Raw genomic sequence first — 22374 nt, 5'->3', positions numbered from 1 at the left:
TTAAATAAAGGGAGACTTCATTCTTTCATTTGTCCAGTGGCTCTATTGTCTACTGACTGCTGCTGTCCAATAGAACAGCTCTTTTAAACTATGTCCAGGCGAGAATTGCCCTTGGCCACATTAATTCTATTTGCAATGCAGTTGTTCTGTTCTTTGCTTTTAAAAAAAAATCTATTGACAAATTTATACTCTGCAGAGTTAAAACCTGGGAATGCTGTCTGCAAGTCAACCAGGACAGTATAATACACCAAAACAGTAAGTCTGTGGTGGTGGAGGGTTGAATAAAAATGTTGTTTAATTAGATGGAAAAGAGAAAAACCACGCCAGTGAGCTAGCCAGCCAGCAAACATGCATGCATATTAGAATTGTTAGACACCTGGCAAGCTGGAATAATATTTTAAAATACATTTTTTATTTCCTTTTAGACAATTTCATACATATAAATCTTTTTTTTTAAATAAAAAAATATATTTTGTGTGTATGTATGGGTACGTGCATGTGACTGCAGTGCACTTGGAGGCCTGAAGAGGGAGCTGGATACTCTGGAGTTATACATGGGCAGGTGTGAGCTGCCCTGAGCGGTGCTAGATGCTGAACTCCTATTCCTCGCAGGGGCAGTATTCACTCTTAACTACTCATCAAACCTCTATACTATGCGTCTTGATCATATTCACCTCTCACTCCCCTCCCTGACTCCCCCTGACTCCCCTAATATATCCCTCTCCCATATTATCCCCACCCCCACCCCAATAACTTACTGACTCCAATCAGCGCTGACCGCATCTATGTGTGTGTGTGTGGGTGGCATCTTCTGACATGTGAGCAACTTGCTAGCAATGGGAAAACATCTTTATATTTTGTATAGCTCGTTTCCTGGGAGAAGAAATGATCAGAGCTCGTTAATTAACGATGTCTTTCTCAACCCTAGAGCATCCGTGTCCCTGTGTTGAGGTAGATCACCAGAAGGAGACTAGCACGGCAGCTTAGGTTGCCGTTACTTTCTGGTAGATGTTAAGAGAAATTGGTTAAGATTCACCACCTCAAAGACTGGGTTTGAACCTACCTAGTATTGCTACATGGAGTAATACGGCTTCAGTCTTTTCTTGTTGTGTTACAGACATCGCCAAAGCTTAGTGGCTGCATGGTTTTGTGAGTCAGTAACTCGGGCTGCAGTTGCTGGGGGCAGGACGCAGGGGCAGCAGGTGGCTGCTGACCGGGACCTGGGGTCCTTGTTAGCATTGTTGACTGCCTCTCTCCATGGGAATGCTTATCTTCAAAGAGGCTCACGCAGACCTCCTCGTGGGTGAGGACTAGAGAGGGAGAGAAAGAACAGGAAGGTCTCTTGCAACTGAGGCTGAGCTCTGACAATTTCTGTCACATCTATTTTTGCCAAAGCCCGGCAACAGGACAGCCTGAGTTTAAGCCGAAGACGAGTGTATCCCATCTTTTCTCGGAAGCGGCAGAAAGGCCATGTTACAAAAGGATGCGCCTGTAGGAGAGGGATTTGGGGTTGTGTACTATAGTCAGCTGTGTTCTTGAAACCTCTGCTTCTGAGTCTGTAAAAAGGAGATTAAAAACTCCCAACAGAGGGTCAGAATGCTTGGTTTCCTCTGCTGGCTCATCCCCCCCCCCCCGTCTTCTCTAGCCTCCTCCTTTCCCTCTGAAGCTATGTGCAAGGCTCTCCCCTCTCCGTCTACGATTTCGTCGTAAAGCTATCTCATCTTTGCTGGCGCTGGGAAACCTTTTCTCTAAAGGGTCAGATGGGAAATATTCAGCATGTGTGTCACAGTTATTCGGCTCTGCATTGTAGCAAAAGGCACCCACGGACGATCTATAAAGGAGTCACTGTGGCTGGAGGCCAACGAAGCTCTGTTTAAAGCAGGCAGCCGACCAGCGCATGCTCTGTTCCAGCCTTTGCTGACGACTTGTGTTTCCTTAGACCCTGGTCATTCCTGCCATTGCAGTTCGAGCAATTTCCAGAGCTGATCCGAGGCCCTGCAGGACCTGACATTCCCCCTTCTCCAGCTTCATGTTGTCTTCCTCCTCTTTTGCCTCTGAGCAAAACCCCTAAAAGCCCCCTTTCCACGCTTTGAAATCGTCATGCCGGCCACTGCTTTCCTGCCTGGATGGACCCTCACCCTCGTCTTCCATTACCTGCTTATTTTGTTTTCATGTGTTTTATTTTTGAAATTATAATACAGTTACAACATTTCTCCCTTCCCTTTCTCGAAATCTACCATACACCAGATCCTTGCTTTCCTTCAAGTTCATGGCCTCATCTTTCATTAATTGTTATTGCATATAATGTTACTTGTATGTTTGTTCTCAAGGCTGACTGTTGTGGTGAATACTAAAAGATGAATGTTGGGCTATATAAGGTTTATAATCAGAGCTATTATTATCACAGCGGTGTTATCTAACCCACTGCCACAAATAACAAGACACAGACACCTGTTACATTTGTAATTGCCTTATTTACCTTGGGCCGGGCAGACAGTTCACTTACACTGTCTCAATATCCATCTCCCAGGCCCCATCCAATGCCATCCACATTAATCCTCCTCAGCTGGACTACCTTTCATCCATAATCCCATGGTACTTGCTCGTATTCTTTTTCTGGGCCTTTTCACACCATTATTGGAGTTCTTCCTCTTGGGCCATGTGATTTTTTTCTCCATACTAACCCATCGTGGGGTCCTCCTTCCTCCTCTCTCCCATCCATCTGTCCCCCCCATTAATTTTCTCTTGAATCCAAAAGCTTGGGAAACAGCCCTGCCTACCCCATTTTGCTCTGCCCAGGTACAGGACATTTAATGAACCTATCTGCTCTAATGTTTTATGCAGGTTTACACAGACAAGGATGGGTGTATCCGGTGGGCAGTAATCTTGAGGATCTTGAGGACCAGTATTTAGCATTAGACCAACCTCCAACAACTGGCCATTCGGCACCGGCACCGGACAACCAGGTGAGTGCTTGTCTCTGGCAAAGCCCTCCCTTCCCATGCTTTCCTCATTTGCCTACAGTTCTTTGTGTATTGTTGAGGCCTCACGGAGTTTCCCCCGCATCCACTCTGGCCAGTCCATTGGTGTCACCCTTGTTCGGCTTGCATTTGGGCAGCCATGCTGGTGAGCCTTCGTAAGTGTAGTTTCTGACATTCCTAGGAGACACAATCTCACAGCACACTCCGTTCTTCTGGCTCTTACAATCTTTCCTCCCCCTCTTCCTCAATGTTCCCTGAGCCCTAGGTGCAGTAGTATTTTGTATATGTTTCCTGTCTCGTTTTCAGCTCTTGTTTTTGAGGAAAATCTTTCTGAACCCCAAACAAGATTCAGCCCTCTTTGTTATGGTTTAGATATGACATATCTAAAAAAGTTCACGAATTGGTGGTTTGGTCCCCAGTTGCTGGTGCTATTGGGAGGTGGCAAAAGAAACATACAAGCAAACAAAAAAGAAGCCTGCTGGAGAAAATAGGTCCTCAAAAGGGAGTTGTCCTGAAATGTGTGTCTCTGGTCCTTTCTTCTCCTTCTGCTTTCTGGCTTCCAGGAAATGAGGAGCTTTGCCTACCTTAGCTACCCTTCCACCAAGTTCCATCTCACCACAGACTCAGAAAGCTAAACGACCATGAACTAAATGCTCTGGAACTGTGAGCCTAAATAGATCTTTCCTCCTGTAAGTTGGTTTTCTCTGGTGTTTTAATCTCAGCGATGGAAGATGATTAGCATCCCTCTTGTAGGACCCTGGTCAAGCACACTCACCTTCACGACATCGCACGCTCAAGTTTTAATGACACCATCATTTGTGATAGTTTGGATGAGTCTTCAGTGGTTTAATTCCTCTCACTGTTTCGCCACAGATGGGGTGCTTATCCCATTGGTGCCGAACTGAGCCACATGTGTTGATCTAGATAATAGGAAGTGAATGGCTCGATGTGGGCAGAAGCATGACGTGTGCATGCGGGGGGACCTTGTTTCTTCACGCCTCTGCTCCTTGAACAAGGAGGGATGTATGGAGTCGATCTGCCTCAGCTGTCTCGCTGACCAACGAGTGCAAAGATAAATGCTCACTGTGTTTCACAGAGCTTTAGAGTGAACGCTCTCATGAAGCATAGAGGACTGAGGGGATTATCTTACATATCCATCCCTTCCACCAGAGCAAAAAATTCCAAGAAAGTTAGCACGCAGTCAGGGAGATATCTCAGTGGTAGAATGCTTACCCAGCACACGCAAAGGTCCCGAGTTTGTCCCTAACGCCACCATATAGATACATAAAAATAAATATTAAAAAAATAAAAAGAGGAAATATACTGACCTTGTTCTTTTTTTTTTTGTTTTTTGTTTTTTTGTTGTTTTTTGTTTTTTTTTTTTATTTCTATTGCCTATCAGATAAGAATGAACAGATGATTAAGTGACAAGGCAGCCGTGGAGGCAGTTGGTATTTTACAGACATGTAGCTGGCATCCTGCAGATAGGCCTTTAAAATGGAGTAGGCAATGTTCAATACGGTCTGAATCTAGTGCTCTTCTAAACTTGAAAATACTCAGGTTTGTGTGCGGGGGGGGGGAAGGGGGCAAAAATATCCCTCTATGTATAGTCAGCTGTGTGTTGACTCTGCCGTCACAGTCTTCCACCCGCAGGAAGTTGAAGATTATTAAGGAAAATAAGAAATAAATGAAAGTTCAGGAAGTTCTTTGTTTGCGTTACTTTGTTTTCCAATTTTAAATCTTATTAGTTTAAAGTGATAATAAAGCCATTTGGAGACAGGATAATGTTATCACATCTGGAGACGCTTAATAAGATCGGGATAAAGGCCCCGTTCTCCTCTGGATGCACATGTGCAGTTCTCGTTAGCTTTCCCATTATCTCGAGGAAAACAGTGGAAAATGTCATGCACCATAAACATTCCACACAAAGGGGGTTAATTAATAGGTTCATATAGTATTAATGCAGATGTTCAACACTGACTATGGTAAGTCTTCACTAATAGGTGGGGTCCGTGGATAATTAATGCACACCGGCTCCCCCAGTCCTTACAAAAAGAAAGTATAAATATAAGGGACCACTGTAAGTTATGAAAAAAATTTGTAACAATTCCAAATAACTTTTGAAGAGGTTTCTTGAGATTTATGAGTCTAATAACTTTCCTGATTAGTTGTATCTTTAAAAACAGTCAGGTACTTTCCCTAAAACTATTCAGTGTATCTTTCTCCAAAAATCACTTCCCAAATATTTTATGTGCGCGAAGATTTTTAAGCATTGGGTATTTGTATATCCTTACAACACCAGCGTTTCTTTTTCAACACTTTATATCTTCGTGATATGCTTTCTTCTGAGAATAAAGCAGAGGCCTGTGTATAAAGAATTTGTGTTTTTCTTTTCTGCACATTTTGGTCAATCCAAGCCCTGTCCATATTTTTCGGTTCACATGCCTTGAGTGTTTATATAAAGAAAATATGATCTGAAATATTAATAAGCCAGACATACAGATGTTTGTGTATGGTGTCAGAAAAACTAAACAGCAATGTTAAAATGTACATATCTCCATATTCGGATGCAATATTTATTTCTATTAGTCTTGAAATTTCCCTTTCTTTCCAAAAGGCTGTATTTGATTACTTATTTGCTTAAAATAAAACAGGATCCCAACTGTGGTACAGCCTGAGATGCACTACTCAAGGAGTAGCTGCCGGCTGGACGGAGTGTGGTTACTGAATGCCTCTAGCTGCTCGCTGGTTTGTCCCAGCATGCCCTGGAGGTCCTGCTCTTGGGGAAGCATCTGAGCAAGATGGCTGCAGAAGAGTCTAGCCATTGCTCTCCACAGTGGGTCTTCTCCTACAGGCTAGTTTTGCTCTCTGCTGGCCAGAGACTTTACCCAGGCCCCATCATTGTCTAATGGCTTGTCCTGCCCTGCCCAGTCCTGTCTTCTGCCCTTTCGTGGATGCTATTGTCAATTAACCCTTTGTTTATCTTGCTGTCTTTCTCCTAGAGAATCCAGATCGCATCCTGTGTTTACCAGGGCTTTAATGGCCAACACAAAGTTAGGATCTGATGGGAAATGACAAAGTTAGAAAAATTCATTGGTAGACAACACACAAAACATTATACTTCGAGGAGATAAGATGAAGTAAAAAAAAAAAGGTTACTTTTCCTTCTTCCTCCTCTCTCTCTCTGTGGTGCACAGGCCACAGGTCATTGCTGGCTGTGTTTCCTCTATCATTCTCCACATTATTTTTTTGAGACAGGGTCTCTTATTAAACATGAAGCTAATGGATTAGCTAGACTAGCTCTGGCGACCTCTCTGTCTCTCCACTCTTTCCCAACCAGCCTTGGGGTTATAGGTATTTGCTGCCTTGCCAGGTTTTCTATGTAGGTTCTGAATATCCTAATGCAGGCATTTCCCCTAGTAATCAGCAAACATTTTTTACCAGCTAAACCATCTATTCAGCCATATTACTCCATTTTTTAAGACATGATGATGTGTACATGATGAAGACACCAACAAAACAGAAAGAGGACCACGGCACTCACTAGCAACCCAGATGTTTTGATGCTACTTCAAAAACTTCTAAAATAGAAATTCTAAACTCCTTGACCTATTTGAAATCTGTATTTAAGCACAGATTCTGTATCAAAGGTAATATTTTTAAAATAGGTAAATAAATCTCTAAATTGTTCTGTTTTGTAAATTAATATACATAACACTAAAATATAATTTGATGCATTCACACAAGTGAAACCATCTGTGCTGACACGGGCTGGGGAAGCAAACTTACATCTTCAGTTAAGCCTTGGAAGGTATCCACCAATGGCTTTCTGCTTGCAAAATGTGAAGTTTACCAAAGAGCATTCGTGAAGCATACTCTGAGAAACAGTGCTGTGGTTAACACGCCCTGCTAAAAACAATTCGGAAAGTTTTGAGGTGTGGAGGAGATTTAAAAAAAAAATACAGTAAAAAATCCATCTGTAATACATAACCAAAGGGGAGAAAAGTAGTGGACAGTCAGACCCGGCCCCGGGAACAATGGGAGAATTCTAACAAAGTCTGCATATGTTTGCAGTTACTTTAAATAGTTTGGAATATTTTCGTAGGAAAGCCCTTGACTGGGATGGATTTGCAATGGCTGGAGCAGTGTGGAGGAAGCCGGAACACACGTTCCCGCTGGAGGGGCAGGAAAAACAGTTGACTGTTAGAGGGCGGCCCCAGAATGGTAATATTAACCTCTTTATTTAACATTCCTTTTCCTCTCTGGCTGTGCTACTGGGACATTGCAGGTAGGAGGTTATCTGTCTGAAAAGCATCAGGGATATAGAAATGCTTCCTCAAAAGGAGAGATTTGTCATCAATATTACTTGACCCTATCTTGCTTTATAACTTCTTTTTTTTTTTTGCTTTCCCATAAAAAAAAAAAAAACAACAACAACAAAGTTTTCCAAGTTTTGAACAGAGAAGGGTTTTGGAGAGAAATTCTGTAAGTAGGGGTGATTATTGACAAACATTTTTTTTTCTAGCTCAACTGTAGCCAGCCTTGTTCAAAACTTTTGTGACTAAGCTGTCCTTGGGTCTTGTCCTCAGCAAGGTTGGTTCAGCCCAAATTCTAAATCCCCCAGTCTGTTACCAGGTCACCTCGTCTAATATAGTTTCTCATCTATCCCTTTGGATGCCGTGGCCTACATCTTGCAAGATTCTCTCTTAATCCTCTTGTTTTCTCGTAACAATTTCCAACCAATATTCTTTTATCCTGCTTTATCTTGGGGTAGGTATGAGTGCCTGCTTTTTTTTTTTTTATTGTACAACTTTATTTGGGAACAAAGTCTTCCTTATTGTCCTTAATAAACACCAATGTAACCTTTTCTTTTTCTTTCTTTTTTTTTTTCCTTTTTTTTTTTTTTTTCTGAAACAAGATTTTTCTATGTAACCTTGGCCGTCCTGGACTCACTGTGTAGACCAGGCTGGCCTCGCACTCACTGCAATCCTTCTCTCTGCCTCTGCCTCCCAGAGTGCCAGGATTACAGATGTGGGCAACTGTGCCTGGCTGGTCACTTTTCCTTAAACATGAATCAAACAGGGTCCTTTACCCATTCTCATTTAAGATTCCTTTTTGTTAGGTGCTTCCTACCCGCCTTCCCCTGCATTGCTCTGAGGCTCATTATGTGACTATACTTGCCAAGATTCATCTAAAGTTGCTACCGTTTATATGGACACATGCCCACTTATTTTAGCTTACTATAGTGCAGTATTTGTTCTTTGCTACTTTTTGTCCTTAACACCATAGCTCTTGGGTCATGGGAAGAAAGGGCTCTTTGTGGGAGCTAGCTCACAGGTAATTGTGCATTACTCCTGGCGAGCATCCCAAGTGACCGGAGGTGTAGGAAGCAGGTAACCACAGATGAGGAAGCAACACGTGTGCGGATATGCCCTGTCAGGCGGATCACTATGGGAAGTAAGGCTGAAAAGAAACTGACAGTTTTCTGAGGTGACTGTGCAGTTCTAGCCTATTAGTTCTTTCTTAATACGAGACAGTCAATGCAATTTGATGTCCAAGGAGCTGCTCAAACCCCAGTGGACATGCTCACTAGGCTGATGCAGAGGCTGATGATGGAGTGACTGAGGGTTGGGAGGAAGAAAACAAAATCTTAAGAGTACACGGCAGAGAACCTGAGGGGAAAGGTTGTTATGGTTTGAGTGTTTGTGCCCTCCTCAAATTCATGTGTCAAAATACTTGCCTTGGGGTTATGGTATTAGGCAGTAGGGACTAGGGAGAATATTAGCCCTTGAGACTAGTGCTCTTATGGAGGGGCTCCAGAGAACTAACTCACTGTGTAGCCATGGATGGGCCTTGAACTTGTGGTCTTCTTCCTGCCTTCCTCTCTTAAGTGATGCGATTACAAGCACGAGCCACCCCCTTGATTTATATGGTGCTGGAGATAGATAGAACCCAGAGCATCATATATGACAGGCAAATGCTCTACCAACTGACCCCAGCTCCCAGAGGACCAGCTTGTCTTTCCTGCTATGTGAGTGGCAGCTGCATAGTGATGTTATCCATGATCCAGAAACTGGCCTTTATCAGACAGTGAATGCTCTACCACTTGAGCTTGGTCTTCTCAGCTCCTAGAACTATGAGCAATGCATTCTTGTGTATAGACTGTATAAGCGGTGGCAATAATCTAAGACGAAAATATTTCTGTGGGGGAACAGAGCATAAGGCTTATAGAAGGAATGAGCTTTAAGAGTGATCTCATTTTGATCGTGGTCCAGCTTGTTGGGAAAGCATCCAGGCTCAAGCAACTGGGGAGGGGGGACTTCTTACTCACCGTATTCTTACTGACCACTGAGATGTGGTCCTTTGTTAGGCATATCTTTTATAAGTTATTTAAGATGTGGAGATATTATATTGGTTTCCTTGTAAACTAAACCTCTCTCTATAAATATGACTTGGAAAGGTCAGTGGGGTAGGTGAGATTAACAGGGAGCAAGGGGACCGAGGCAAGTGCACAACATTCATCCAACGTAAATGAAAGTACCAGGAGTGTTGTAGGATGCGCACACTTAAATACAGCAGCCTCTGAAGCTTTCGAAGGTGAATCAGACTTGCAAATGAGGGCCACCTAATTACCCTGAGGAATATCCTGGGTCTTCTTTATTGTCTAAAGAGCATCACTGGGTTGGATATACATGTCAAGGACAAGCTAGAAACCTATTGTCACAGCAGTATCTCTAGTAGATGAGGTAAATAAAAGACTATAATTTATTATGAAAAGGACGATTGGAAGGGAAAAATATGTATGGACAGTTTCTCCTTCCCTTCATCCCTGGGGTCTTTTATATGCCAATTTTTCTTTCAAGGTGCCGGCCAAGTCATTTGAAATTATTTAATGCAAGCTTAAGCTTGCTTTTTGCATAAACATGTGCTACTATAAGATATAGGATTACAAATATAAATTAGATTATTGCTTCAGGCACAGGTATCTGAATTTATACCTTTCTTTTAAAAACAAAAAATAATTACAAAACTGTTACATGCTTCCATTAGTTGTTTAGTAGTATATAAGGGGGAAAAGAGTTTAGGGAAAAGTATGGTCCATGTATTAATATTTATGAGCTGTGTAGGCATAGTCAGATTCTGCCCCTGGAAATAAGAACATTTAATGAAGACATTTGCAAGGTTGAAATGGCCCGTGGCTCTGACTATGTAATGCCCAAGCAATTAGATCATAAATGAAAAATGTACTTGATCAACATGTTGATTTGTTTACCCACTGGCTGAAAATAACTTTGGATATTGTTTTGGTAAGGGAGTGGGTTGTGTTTGGCCAGTCAGTCAGAATTTTGGAGGGGTTCACTATCAATGCATCAGAAATTGCTTGGCACTCTCAGCATGATTCCATCCAGGGGAATTTGCAGGTACTTTCCAAAAATGATTCTTAGATTTCAATGCCTCAGGCCACTGCAGAAAGATCTTGTCCTGGATTTTTCCTGAGGCCCACGGTACCTGCCCTCCTGTTCAACCCCCAGCTCCCTCTTCCTCCTCCTCCTTTCTCTAGTCCTCCTTCTCATCCCTTTTGTCTCTTTCGTTTTCCATATATTATTTAGTGTGCTGAAGGTGCAGGAGGGAGTGAATATGGTAAAAGCCGATTCAGACTTGTGCTTGCGAGAGAGTTGGAAGCCCTCGGCCACAGACTGACTTCTCAGAGGCACTTAAGGCTTCCTAACTGGTTTTCACTTGGAGCCTCCTTAAATCTAACCTCTAGTTTTTAAAGATTTTTGAAATAGGGGAAAATTAGGAGAAAGGGAATGCTTTGCCTTATATTTCTATACCTTATCAACAGCACAGGTGGGGCATGTGTCCCATGCAGCTCTCCTGAGCTTCTTTTTTTGGGGGGGGCTTCTTTATCATGACTCTGAGGCTTCTGCCGTTCTTTACTGCTGATCATTGATGAACATGTTTGATGTGAGCTGTGTATGTGAGCCCTGTGTTTCGCTGGACTCAAGAAAAATGATGAGTAAAATCTGAGAGATGCCGGGTAACGCAGTGTGGTGGTTTAGATCTCCAGCTTTGTCTCCAGGCTTTGTCTCCAGCCTCTGGGTACATTAGGAGGCAAGGTCCAACAGAAGGAAGGAGGTTAGGTCATTGGAAGGTTACTGCAAAGCTCATATTAAAACCCTGCTCGCTTCCTCTATTTCCTAGCTATCTTGAGGTGAACAGGCTTCCGTGGCTACATATTCAAGCCATGAGAGGCTATGCTGCTGCAGGCTCAGTGCAGCGGGGTCAAGAAAACATAGAGCAAAGCCATAGATCCAAACTGCAAGTCTAAGTCAGTGTTTCCTATATATCATTAGGCCCGGTATTTTGGTAGTGACAGGAAAGCTAACAACCTAAGACCAGTGTGCTGTGAGCCTACCTCACACTCCCCCGCACAACGGAAACTTCCTGAACTTTGTGTAGGTGAAAAGCATGTCTGTAATTATCTGAGTCTAAAACCCAACTTCTGTTTTACATCTGAAGGCCAAGAGTTCTCCGTATAATTTAACACACACTCAATTTTCTATGAATAAACCAGTTGTATCGACAGTTTAAGATGGCATTTTGCTCCCTCTGGACCTCAAGGCCAGCCTGGTCTACAGAGTGGGTGGCAGGACAGCCAGGGCTATGCAGAGAAAGCCTGTCATGAAAGCAGCCGGAGAGAGATGGGGATGGGGGAGGGTGGGCGTTTCAGATGCATTTCAGATTCTTGCCGGGTTTGAGATACAAGTGTATCCTCAGTGATCCTGTAGAGTCCACAGTGTAGACAGAGGCAGCTCTTGAATGCTATAGGAATCTTCTATTGCACCTAGGACCAGGGGCTCTAAGTGTTACCCGCATTGCATGTCTCTTTGATATTTCAATTGGGCCGTTACAGGTTTTTTATTTTTAAATTCTTTTTAGTAGATATGATGTGCTGTCTGTGGATTTTACTTCATGACAATAAAGGGAATGTATTTATGAACAGGGAGGACATTGGTTTTGATGGGCCTGAGATTTACTGGGCCGGTGTCTATGGAAGGAACCTGGCAGCCTTAAAGGGGCTCAACACTGCAATGAGAAGGATATTGAAAGCATCTGCCCAGGATCAGCGGCGAATGCATGGGGCTTTTATTTTTGGCCTAATTTAGCAGTAATAAACTAGTTACATCTGGCAAGAAAGGGCCCGCTTCTTTTCCTTTAAATCTTGCCTAATCACCGCTCTATATTCATAGCGCTTTTAGTCTGGGATGGATTTATTCTAAACTGCAAATGCTCTCGGACCCAGGCCAAGAGACAGCCAGGCATTAGCCTCAGGCTGTCTGTGCCTAAGGCACCACCTTTGCCAGGCCTGAGCAACTTAACTTTAGGAGTAATGTTCTTACAAGAGGATATGAGGGGCAGCCATCATAGCTTGGCCTCCCGGTTCCATGTCTGTCACATCATACGCTGATGTCCTTCAAATAGAAACATTCCCTCTAGGAGGGAGGGGGGAAGCCCAAGAGACTCAGAAGGTAAGCAAAAGGTCACATAGCTTCGAAAGAGGGAAGTTGGAGGATTCTAGAAGGCCTTTCCTCAGCTTTATAGAAGGAGCGGAGCAAAGGAGTCTTTGAGGAAAGGAGGACACTGAGCTGCCTGCAATTTGTGCAGCGAGCTAGAGGGTTGCACCTTTGGTGAGTCATGGCTTGGGTTGGGGGTGAACCTTTTGGCAGTGTAGTTGCGTTTTTGAGTCATCTTAGCAACTGTAGTGTATGCGTGCATGCGTGTGTCTTGCATCTCCCCAGGAAAAGGTCTGTTTACACAGTCGTTTGCAGATATCACAGGCCTGTCACCAGCTGCCTCTCTAATTCTTCTTTCTTCTGATTGATTCCATATTCAGCAAGATGATGAGAAAAGAAATTTACCATGTTTCGGACCTGCAACTATTAGAGAAATAGTGAGAGAAAGAAAGGTAATTCTTACGGAGGACTGGTCAGATTTTCACACTCACGAGCAGTTGACACTCCAGTGACGTCCATGACTGACTCAACAATCATGTTTGAGCATTTTTGGGGGAGGGGCTAGGGGAGTGTCAACATTTTTGTCGTTTGTGTTACTGGAAGAGACTGTGTGCAGATGTCTGTGGTCAGCCTTTTTTTTTTTTTTTTTTTTTTTTTTTTTTTTTTTTTTTTTTTTAAGTGAAATCCTTGTGGCTAATGTTCTTATAGATTTTTCTCTACACTCTCTTGTGTCAGAGAGGTAGGACTGGGTTGATGGCTTAATTTATAAAATGCTTGTTCGGAGGGCAGAGACAGATCCTGGGCGTTCACTGACTAGCCTAGCGGTGAGCTCTAGGGTTAGGGAGAGACACTGGTTCAAAAAAAAAAGATGGGGGTGGGGGAAGGTAGGAGAGCATTTGAAGATAAGCACCTGACATTACTTTCTGGTCTTTACAGGTACACACTTTAAGAGTGTGCACACTCTCGCAGACATTTTTTTTTTAAAGGGCATTCTCTGGATATTTTTAGCTTTTAATTTTTCTTTTGTTTAGCAAATCTACCATCTCAGAATTGCAACCTTAATGAAATGAGAGTGAATTTGGCAACAGATACTAACCTTAAGAGTAACACTGTGGACATTTCCACTTTCAATATTTCCTTTATGGTTGTTGGGCAATTTTAAGGTAATAAAACTGTAATGAACTCTCTAAATGAGGGTGCCTCTGCTGAGTGCTCCAGGAGGAAAAAAAGGGAAGTAATCTGGGAGAAGTGAAGCTGATGTACATCTCTCTCCCTTTGCATCCTGCCCACTCCATGGTCTCATGCCCCCTTGTTCCCATAAAGCTCTTACTAACTCTGAATCCTCAGATAGAAAATGATGCTGCCTCGTCAAGCTGTGCACAACCTGCACCATCCTGCCCTGTGAAAAGATGAGAGAGAGAAAGAGAAAGAGAAAGAGAGAGAGAAAGAGAGCTGAATTTCTTCAAAGAAAACCTGAGAAGTGGGAAAACTGAGTTCAGAAGAAGGAGAGGAGAAGGAGAAGGAAGGTGTGGGCGGTGGGAGGTGTTACATAGCTTTTCCTCCCCGAAAGCTCTAGAGGGGAGTTACAGTGACTATGAATAATTCCAGACTGAGGCCAGCTCCCTGACTCAGGGCTGAAGGTTCCCATAGAGCCCTGGATGGAAACTTCCGGATAAGGCAATGGTTCTTGTGCCTTCTAATTCCCTGAAAGGAATCTCTTTGAAGTTATCCCCTCTGAAGATGCCCACACATCCAATTGACCTGGTTATCTGATACAAAACCAAAGGCCTTTCTTCACTCTGTCTGGGAGTCACTTTTGCAGGCTTGGGAATTATCCTTTCCACCCGGGTGAAGGATAGATTGTGTTCCAGACCCTAGCTCTGCAAAAAAGTGGATTTTTTTTCTTCCTAAAAAAAGTTTTTGAAATGGCACTTAAAAAAATAGTGTCTGGAAGGTGACTTTTCTTTGCTGAAAAATACTGCTTTTGGGGAAATATATCTGAATTTCTTCCTAGATATTTTCTGATCCGGCTGCTGAAGCTGCCAGAGTTTGAGGTGCCTGTCTCCCCCTTCATGCTATGAAGTACTCAGCACAGACCATGCCAGGCTGGTTCTGCATACGCTTGGTGCATTACTACCCAAAGTTGCTGCCCGGATGAGACAAGAGATAGGAACCAAGTTTAACCTACATGACAAAAAGTATTCGTTGGCTTATAAAGAAAAAAAAATACCAGCATGCAGATGGCGACAGCCACATCTAAATCCTGCAGCTTAACTACTGGGGCCAGGCTCCCGCTCCTCTAATCCCTGGGCTCTGCTTTCCTCTGGTCTGACTTCATTCAGCCTCTTGCCATGTGTTAACAAGATGTCCACGGGAGAAAGACACTTTCTCCAAGTTTCCTTCAATAGAGCTCATTAGCATTCACCAACCAATCTTTAATAGGCATAAGGCATGATTTTAAAGCATTTTATATTTATCATAGTAAGCCATCTTAGAAGCCGAAGGCCAGGTATGGATATGATCATCCTCGACCTAGAATCACCAGAGAATAGGTGACTTGCCAAGTTCTTACGTTGGTAACGAGCCATATTTAAGCCTGGGTCATTTGGTCTGGAGCCCGGCCTAACTGCTGCAGCACGTTGGCATTAACTCCTGTTGGCATTAACTCCTGTTGGCATTAACTCCTGTTGGCATTAACTCCTGTTGGGTTGGCTTGGATATTAAGTGTTATACCCATCCATACCCACTGTGTTGGCCGTGGCTGGGTCCTCTGATCCAAAAGATCACTACCTTCTTCTAGATTGAAGGTAGGCACCAGTTCATCCCAAAACGTGGGTTGAGAGTAGGTGAAGTGCATTTTCCCCCAAAGTAAACCAGTATGGAAAATGGATTTCAGGAGGGACAAAACATTGGGCTACCACTACATTGTTCATTGTTGCACACAAGTAGGTATTCTCCTTCATTTCATAGGTGGAGTACTGGGCACATGTCAGATGCTGACTGATTAATTAGTTCATTATTTTCTTTCAGTCTTCTTGAGGTCATTTGGATGCTCTGGTACTCGTGGTGTGTCCCGCTTCTAGCAAAGGACCTGGAGGCCTCATTTGATCTCACAGATGGTGGTGTTAAGGATCAAAAATTTGGTGCCAAATATTTGGTGGGAAGACGTCCCACGTCATGTCTACACATCTCTGGGTGACTTATCTCAGTGTGTACCATGTGTCTTCTAAAACACATGCAAGCAAGCCACTCCGTGATTGACAGCCTAAGTTTTCTAGAAAATTCTCCGGGAAAAGCAGTGTGGAAAGTGGAAAGTGGGAGGTATTGGGAAGGAGGGCGTGAGAAAAGATCAAAAGGCTGGAAAGAGTTCTCTGCCTGCAGAAAAGGATGCTGGGGAACACAAGTTGGAATGGAATTAAAGGACAGATCTAATTGTCAACGAGGGCATGTTCTGAAAGCCAGTTGGCTGCTAAAGGAATCATAATTACTTACATAGGTGTAAGCATGAAGCACCTGTGGATGGAGGCTTGGGGAGTTCTGCCAGCCATGTCTATTCACTCGTATGTCTAGTCAGCTAGTGAAGTACAAGTAAGTGTTTGCTATAGGAATCTACTCTCCAAAGTGTGTTGAGTAAACTCCTTGAAGAGGGGACCGAAAATGATTAAGGTTTTTCCAGATCCAGGAACTTGTGGAGAAGGAAAAACAGCACTCTATTCAAATCAATTCACGGATCTGATCAATATTTATCAAGCACATTGCATGCAAGGCATTGCTGTATGTGGAGGAGATCCAGCAGTGAAGAAAGTTTCTGGATTCCTGAAGGGTGGTGGAGACAGGCAATAAGACAGCGCAAATGCAGGCTGGAGAGATGGCTCAGCCAGCAACTGAGAGAAGATGCTACTCTTCCTGAGGACCTGAGTTTGATTCCCAGCACACACATCAGGCAGTTTACAACTGCCTCACCTCCAGGGGAGTCTTGATTACTGTGAGCATTTGCATTCATGTGCATGCCCCCTCCTCTCATAATTAAAATGATAAAAATAAATCTTAAAAAAGGAGAGTACAAATGTATAAGTAGAATATTGGAAAATAAGCAGGGTAGATGGCCTATAGACCAGAGCTAAGGTCCAAAGTGGGATGATGCATTTGAGAAGCTCACCTAGAGGAGCAGAGTGAAAAGTATGTGGGGCCCAAGAAAGACACCTGTTAGTTGAGGCTGTGGGATCCTACCATTTGGCTTTCACTTTGTATCAGGAAATTGCAAGGTGGCAGGCTACGGATACATCCTGACACATCAGAATATAAGTGACAGTTCTGCATACATACTGAGACCGTGAGAGAGCAGGGGGTGGAAGTAGGAGGGTTCTTTGAAGCCGAGAGAGCGGTGACCCAGAAAGAAAAGATGGCGGCTTGGGTTATGGTGGCAGTGAAGTTGGTAGATGCAGGACTGGATCCTGGTTGTATTTTGAAGGTGGAGGAAGCCAGACTTGTTATTATGGGATGTGAGAGTCATTGAGGATGTCTCCAAAGCTTTGGCCCTGAAGAAAGAAAAGGGAAAATCTTGCCATTTTACTAAAGTAGGATTGTCTGTGGGAGAGCAGAGCTGAGAAAACAGACCAGTCAGGTTTGGACATGGAGTTTTGAGATGCCTACTGGGCATGTAGGTGGTTGCTTCCTAGCAGTTTCTAGGTAGGGATATAAACAGTTAATACTTTTTTGCTCCGGCTCTTAGGAGAATCTTCCATGCTGTGGAAAGTTTGTAAAAGTTGTTCATTGTTGAATGAAGGATTAGACCATAGCTGAGAAAGAAAAACAGCACCAGAGACTGGTGTCCCTTAAATGGACCCAAAATGAAGGGTAACTGGAGGTGTTCTAGGAGCCTGCTACCATCACAGCGCTGTGACTTGGGAAGACTGTCCTGGTGCTTACTTGTTCTCACCATTCTCCAAGTGTCCAAATGTTGAGAGCTTGGTGCTCAGTGGTGAGGTTGGGAGGTGGTGGACCTTTAAGAGTTGGAGTATAATGGGAAGTTGTTATTGTTCCTTCTCGATTCTTCAGCAGAACTGAGTTCTTTGATGTCTCCTCCTCCTCTTGCCTATGTTCTCACCATTGCAATACCATTTGCCATGAGGTCTTTCCCAGAGTCCAATTTATGCCGGAGATGTGCCCTTGGACCTTGAGAACCATGAACAAAATATGATTTCCTTTATAAGGTTACTTAGCCTCAGCTATTGTATTACAGTAACAGAAAATTGAATGATAAGGTGTTTCCCCCCCACCCCCATCCATTCTAGACTCTAATAGCAATGAGAAGCTGCTTCCCTTAGACTTTTATTTTATTCCTGAACTTTCTGTTATCTCAATAGACAGGAATCTGGCTATAAATGGGAGGGTCTGTAACTCTGTAAACTTGGTGGTTTGGACTGGAGTTCTTTCCTGACATTTGAGTCTTTCTTCCTCTGTTGGGTGAGTTTATGTCATCAGTAGCCAAGTTTCACCCCAGTAGGACTCAGTCCTTGGTGCCAGCCACTTAACCAAGCCCACTGCTTGATGTGAGCATCCAGATGTGCAAACATGTTTTTTGATAACTCAGGGAGATAACTGTTGCTGCAGAGGTCACAGCAAGACCATTGATCATGCCAGAGGTGGTGGGAATGGCTGCCACAGAGCTCAGATTTTCTGATTTTTTTTCCCTAAAGGCAAGAAAAAAAAAGGCATACTTACATCGAGTCTTTCCATTTATTTTGAGTAATACACATGGTTATAAACTTTTATTATCTCCTGATAAGTTTTATTCCAAACATTATTTTAGCTGATTGTTCGTGAACTCTAAACTCTTCATGTTTTCCTTCACATGGGTTTTTCCTCCTAGAAGGATTCTCACAGATAATTTTTCACAATCAGCTCTTTTTCATTTGTCCTTTGTGATGTTATCTTGAATAAAAAATAGCCACAGGGACTCAGGAGAAGTACATTTCAAAAGATAATATTTTATACCTTCTTAGCCATAAAAAAGCATAAACTTTTAAAAATTTGCTAAACTTAACAGAAAAAATTTTAAGACAGCACTACTTCCTGTTGGCTTAGGAAAAAGACTGTTCATGTTTTGCTTAACATCATATTAATCCATTCATTTTCTATTTTATTTTACTTCTTTACAGTGTGAGGCGCTGTAGCCCAGATAGGTCTTAGTCTCTAGCTGATCTTTCTGCTTCAGCCTCCCAAGTGCTGAGATTACAGCAGGAGCCACCATTTTTTGCTCATTGATCATTGATTTTAGTTGTCTCTGTGGTGCTCTTTGCTCTCCTTTTCCTCAGTTTCCTCTAAACCAGTGGTTCTCAACCTGTGGCTTGTAACCCCTTTCACAGGCGTCACCTAAGACCTTCAGAAAACACAGATATTTATGTTCTTACTCATCACAATAGTGGAATCACAGTTACAAAGTAGCAACAACAATAACTTTATGGCTGGAGGTCATTACAACACAAGGGACTGTATTCGAGGGTTGGATCATCAGGAAGGTAGAGACCATCCGCTCTTAACTCTTGGCAGCTAAAGCCAGCAGTAAAAGAATCTGGTAAAGGTAGGATCAGGGAGCAGCAGGTCTCTAGCAAGCCTCTAATAAAGGCTTGATAATGCTTTGGAGATGGGTCAGGGCAGAGTCTGAATATCCACTGTGCTTGGGGATCATACAGGAGCTTGTTAAGGCAATGGATGTTGGGCCCTGCCCTTAAAATGTCCTGATCTGGGCAGACTGAGTCTTGAGATCTGGAGCTTCAATTTTCTCCTTATGTAGCTATCACATGTGGTGCCTGAGCTTGAGAATCACATAGCTAACTTTTTCCTTTTTTTGTCAGTTTAGATTTTGATCATTTTCACAGCCGATGTTTTTATGTAATTTCCATCATTTGATCATCAGTTTTGAATGCTTTTTATTAATTGAATTGATCTTTGATAATTTCATGCTTGTAATGCATTCTAATTGCTCTCACTCCCACCTTTCTCATCTTCCATCCTCTCTGCCCAGCCTCCCTTTTCCTTACTAGTCTCTTTCTCACATTCATATCTTTATGTTTCGTTTTTGTCCTTTTGGGTTTGACTAGGGCCATCCATATAGCATGGGATTGGAACTATTTATCAATTGCAGCCTAAGGATTGTGCCAGTGGGTACACACACGCATACACACACACACACCAAGAAACAAACAGACGACAACAACAACAACAAAACAACGGCTCCCTCTGTCCCAGAGTTCATCAATAGCTAATAGTTCATCAGTAAACAGTATGGCCTTGTCTGCTTTTTCCTCATCCATGACTGGCTGTTGAGAGGACCTACCTTGTGCAGGTCAAGCAAAAGCAACCACAGATGCTGGGAGTTCATGATTGTATCAGCTGTGTCATAGCTAGAGACTAGAATTTCCCTGCCCTTTGCCTTATCTTTCAGCTATCACAAGCTCTCTATCTTCTTTTCTGTGTTGCTGCCCCGCCTTAGAAGGGGCTGGCATAAGTGACTTCTTTAAGAATGAGCCCTCACCCATCCCTTATTCTCATCATCTCTGACAGTCATGAGTCTTTGCATTCGCTGCTGTTCACTGCAAAGAGAGGCTTCTTTGACTAGCATTAAGAGTCACCCTTCTGGAAACACATAAACATAGATATTTAGAAGGCAGTTTGATATTATGCGTATGTAGCTAAACATCAGTAATTGTTTCCCTTATAAATAGGGACTATGACCTTCCAAGGCATAGACTTTGACCAGACTTATAGTGCCATTATAGGTTCCCTTCTATGGAACAGGCCTCAAATCCAATCAGAGTGGTTGGGTCATACCACAACTGCACGTAAGTGACTTATCACTTTTAATTGTAAGTGTGTGTGTGTGTGTGTGTGTGCGCGTGCATGCATGTGCATATGCATGTATGTATGTGTTGTGTATCAGCTGGTTGATGGCCATTACCTACAGCTGAGGCTGCATTTGTGACACAGGGCCACACAAGGCGACTCTAGAGTAAAGGTGATGAACAGGTGTAATGGGAGGGAGGTTCTCAGGGGCTGATTTGGGGGGGGGGCAGAGCTACTAATAGCGACCCCTATCGGAGCACTGCAGAAGAAGCTGGTTGGCTATTGATCTAGATGCTTTGGGAGGAAAGATGTAGGTGTTCATAGCTTACAGGGAGGAAGGGGTAGATGGCTCCCGCTGAGAGTGAAGGACAGGGAAGGCAGGGCTGCTGTCAAGAGTATCTAATTACTCACCAGAATGATACCATTTCAATATATTAATCAGATGTTTTCAGCTGAATCCTAGTCCAGGGTTTGACTTTCACTCCGTACCCTGGAGTCTCTTGTTACTACTTTCTTGTCCCTTTTTTGTCACAATTCCAAACCTGGTGTGTTTAAGCCCTAACTTAATAGTCTTCCATATCTGAAGTCTCCTCAATTCAAGCCTTGCTGTCTTTCCCCTGCCTGCTCCACCCCAAGTCCTAATTGTGGGTAGCAGAGCCAGATACCAGATCCTGTACTGTGCAGCAGCTGGCACCAAAACTGCCTGGAGGTTTCCGGAACCTTGCTTCCAGTCAGCTTCCTGCCAGGTCTTAAGCTGTCTTTAACCCCTGGCAGGCCCTGCTCTTCTTCCAGACAAGGAGGCTTAACCCAGTCAGATTCCAGGCTTCTAAGACCAGAGCAAAAGAGAGGGGAGAGAGAAAAAAAATAACACTCTCCCTTTTTCTTTTTTAAAATTCCAGTTACGACTTTTGATCTTCAAGCCAGCAGTCTGAAGAAGATGCATGAATCTGTCATCAGCCAGCATGTCATAGAAATAAGGACAATGACAGTAGCTTATCTCAACAACCTATTGATTTCTGTTATTTCCTGTTATTGAAAGTTGAGCCTTTCTACTGAGGTGTCTTAAAAAGATTCCAGTTTCAAATAACTGCATTACTGCATTTTTTTTGTTGTTGTTGTTAAAAAAAAGTCGAGCCTCCTGGAGTCAATATAAAAATTAAGCAAAGGAGAATATGATGATTACAGTTCATTTTGACAGTGTTGGGTGAATAAAAGGAAAATTGGCTTCAAATAACAGCGTCAACGAATGACCTGTGCGGATGACACACGCGCGGACACACACGGACACACACGGTTGGATGCGTGTGTACGTACTCAAGGAGGCCTCTACATAGCATTCAGCATAAAAGTGCTTATTGGGGGATGTTTCTGCCGACACTGGGGTTGGTCGCTTCTTATCTCTCTGCTCAGATAACGCTGAGCATACAGGAAATCAGCCCAAGGAGTAAGCTCGTTTTCTGCTGTCACAGCGAGACTGTGCATGGCTCCAGGCCTGGTGCCACACACCTGTGCTCTCAGCACTTGGGAAGCTGAGACAGGAGGATTTGGGGGCTGGAGGCCAACTCAGAACACACAGTGAGACCCTGTCTCAATGAAGTGGCGGAATGTGTGGAGAGGGTCCTGGGTTTGATCTGCGCACTGGGGGAGAAACTGCCTGTTCTTCCTCTGAACTGCTTGCCTCCCGACATGCCGAGCTGCAGCTCTGAGGATTTTTATCTGGCTCTCGTTGCTTCAGGACCGCTGTGCACAAGCTCCGGGCATTCCTTCCTCCGTGCTTTGTTAGTTGTCGTCCCAGAAAGACGCCTGGGCAACTTTGACTGAAGTCCTCTCCTCCTCCATGTTCTCTGTTTTTCCCTTTGGGTATTTTTTCAGGACACTTAGCACAGTTTGCAGCTGTGTGCTTGCTTATACACACTGCCAGAGGCATGCACATAACGTCAGCTGGGACCGTGTGCATCTTGTCCATTCTTGCATCCCTGACAGTAAGCTCGGCGGTGACACGTTTTCAGATGGTGGTCAAGTATTTATGG

General features: G+C 43.4%; 1 long non-coding RNA gene across 1 annotated transcript in view; it reads left to right on the top strand.

Annotated features, from left to right (window-relative positions):
* LOC132647986 (uncharacterized) overlaps positions 1-22141 on the top strand; it is a 37654-nt gene extending 15513 nt beyond the window's left edge. Inside the window, exons 2-3 of the long non-coding RNA XR_009586308.1 lie at positions 2845-2966; positions 21244-22141. This is a non-coding gene — a long non-coding RNA (uncharacterized LOC132647986). The remainder of the gene's footprint in view (positions 1-2844; positions 2967-21243) is intronic.
* Positions 22142-22374: the final 233 nt, after the last annotated feature.

Source organism: Meriones unguiculatus, chromosome 15 (assembly GCF_030254825.1).
Source record: "Meriones unguiculatus strain TT.TT164.6M chromosome 15, Bangor_MerUng_6.1, whole genome shotgun sequence".
NCBI classification, from domain to species: Eukaryota; Metazoa; Chordata; class Mammalia; order Rodentia; family Muridae; genus Meriones; species Meriones unguiculatus.
This window is presented reverse-complemented; position numbering and strand designations above follow the sequence as displayed.